The sequence below is a fragment of the Balaenoptera physalus genome, assembly GCF_965194825.1.
Source record: "Balaenoptera physalus genome assembly, chromosome: 1".
NCBI lineage: Eukaryota > Metazoa > Chordata > Mammalia > Artiodactyla > Balaenopteridae > Balaenoptera > Balaenoptera physalus.
The window spans coordinates 161284441-161287268 of record NC_138882.1 but is presented as its reverse complement, the minus strand read 5'-3'; the positions used below and the strand labels follow the sequence as shown (position 1 = coordinate 161287268).

Sequence of the window (2828 nt, the reverse complement as noted above, 5' to 3'; positions counted from 1 at the left end):
CAACTAAGGATCCTGCATGCCGCAATGAAGATACTGCACGCGGCAATGAAGATCCCATGTGCTGCAACTAAGACCCGGCGCAGCCAAATAAATAAATAAATAATTTTAAAAAGTGTAGGCTGTGATGGTAAAAATACTGGCTCCAATACTACAGAATGAATAGAAAAAAATTGGCTTTTTAATGCCATCCTGTTATTGTTCATCTCTTTTCGAAGAGAAGCATAGGAGACTTTTTAAAAAATTTATTCTAGCATTGCAGAAATGACTACACTGTGCCGTACTATCAGAGAATTCCAGTAGAAAGAAGCTTATAACTCTGTACCCTCTTACATTACATTTATTATACATCATGAAGAAACAGAGCTTTCTTTTTAATGACAAATCAAACACTGTTGCCTTCCTAAGACTATTCTTTAATAGATTCATTTTAAAACAAACAAACAAAAAGTGATGGGGATTCTTGCCTGAGCAATATGACCCCAGAGCCCACACTTCTAACCTCTACCCTCAGCTTCTTTGAGGGTTTACCACTGGGAACCAGACGTCAAGGTGGGGGGTCAACAGGCTGGGGTGGAGGTGGGGGAACTAAGACACGCCATAATTACACCACAGTCTGCAGTAGGGTTTAAGGAAATAAATTATAGGCCCCGAGTACTTTGAGTTTCCTCGTTTAAAATTAGATTTTAAACTCTAGGCCACGAGTATCAATGGTACTTTCTGAGAAACTCTGAGTGAAGCCTGTTGACACAAGTGCTTTTGAAAGTTCAAAACACCAATAGATCTTGTACCCTCTGCTTAGAAAGAAAGGAGGGAGGAGAGAGAATATCTACTTCCCAGTTCTTATAAAGGTTAGGTTAAATTTATACTTATTCTTGTTTTTGGGGGTTTTTTTTTTTGCTTTTTAATTGCTTTATTAACTTCACATTTTCCATGCAAATGGGTGAAACTCTACTGTTGACAGAAACTTAGATTGGGTGCCAAGGCAATCTCCAATTAGAAGCTGGTAACACAGAACCCACCTGACATGGAAATTACGTAAGGTTCACAGCAAATGGATCAGAAAAGGCGTATCAGGAAAATGCAAGAAAAAAGAGAACAACAGTGGGAATCACAGTACTAATCTCATGGAAAATGGCAGGAGTCAATGCATAAGGCAGAATTCACCATGATGGTCATGGTGATTAGAGAGCTCCCCCATGAGGATATGTAGACAATTCCTCAACTGCAGCTCCCTAAGTTTTCTCCTGATTTCGCTCATCTCTTCATGAACATTTCCATATAATCTCCATCTCCACCCATCCCATCTTTGACCTGCCTATTGGGTACGGCCCATCAGAAATTAGGGGCAAGTTGGCGAGCCTGTCCCCGTCTATTACTTCCTGCTGGCTGGTGGCCTTCGCCCCCTCCCAAAGGGCGGTTTTCCTTTCCTTTTTGCACAGGCTGCTCCATTTCTTCGTTTTCGTGGGCCTATCCTTGCTGTCTCCTGCTCCTCCCGATTCCCGCCACAAGTGCGCCGCCGTGAAACTTAGTACTTATTCTTTATACTTATTTCTATCTTGCAGAGCAGTAGAAATTTCCAAGACTCGTTACTGGGAAAGGCAATGAAATTTCTGTAAGAGTCAGAGGTTTGTTTTCATAATTATCTTCCATGGGTTGTTTTCACCTTACAACTATATTTTCATTATAGAAAACTATATGTGTTGCAATATAGGTCCCCTCCAAGTTGTAAAGTATGTCATAGGAGGGTGGATTTGCTCACTAACTCTATGATAACTAACCTGCTGAGCATAACTGCATATTATAATGAACACAAACAAAACATCAAAACTGGGAAGTTTCTTCTTACATTAAAAAAAAACCCAAAACAAAACCCAAAGTCCTCATGTGATATATGAGGCCCTACATGATCTAGCATCCTGCCACCTCTCTGCCCTCATCTCCCTGTCGCCCTGGTCCAGCCATCCTGGCCTCCTTGCTTGTCCTTCAACACACCAGACATGGTCCTGCCTTTGTACCTTTGGACTTGCTGTTCTCTTGGCTTAGAAAAGCCTTTCCCCCAGATTATGTGTACGATTTGCTCCCTTACTTCATTCACATTTGTTCAAATATCACTCCCTCAGGGAGACCTTCAAATTATCTCATCTAAAATAAAGCCACCCACCCCACCCTCACATCCATCATCTTCTATTCTTTGGTTTGCCTTTTCTTCCCCATAACACAAATCACCATCTCATACTTTATTATGCATTTGTTGATTGTTGATTGCTGGGTTTTCCCCACCAGAATGTAAGCTCCATGAAGGCAAATCTTTGTTTTGTTTGCTGCTGTATCCCCAGCCCTAGAACAATGCCTAGCGCCCAGCAGGTGCTCAATAAATGAATGAAGTGAAACTAATGAAAAGATATGGGTTCCATGACAGGAAAGAGCTTGCACTGGGAACCCTGCACCAGGCGGTTTAGGAGATGCCGACCATCAGAGCCAGAGATGACCCTGAGAAGGGAAGAGATCCCTGGGAATTCACAGAAACCTGGGGGGTGAGTACCAGACTTTATGAAGGGGGTGGAAGGGGGAATATGGAGTAACTCTAACTGACACCTGCATCACACACACATTATCTTATTTCATCTTAATATCACAACAGATGAGGAAACTGAAGATCAGAAAGGTGAAGTGACTTACCCATGGTTATTCGGCTAAGTAGCAGAGCCTCGATCTGAAATCAACTCTGTCTGACTCTAGAAATCATGTTCTTTTCAAGACACCACACAGCTGAGGAGAAAGTTTGGCAAAGAGTGTGTGTTCAGTTAAGTAACAGTTGAAGGAATGAA

The 2828-nt window shown here is 41.9% G+C and overlaps 1 pseudogene across 1 annotated transcript; it reads right to left on the bottom strand.

The window, feature by feature from the left end:
* Positions 1–885: 885 nt before the first annotated feature.
* Positions 886–1449, bottom strand: LOC309642656 (protein BEX3 pseudogene; annotated as a pseudogene). Its single transcript has one exon. The product of its transcript is annotated as a protein BEX3 pseudogene (transcript).
* Between the last annotated feature and the right edge of the window lie 1379 nt (positions 1450–2828).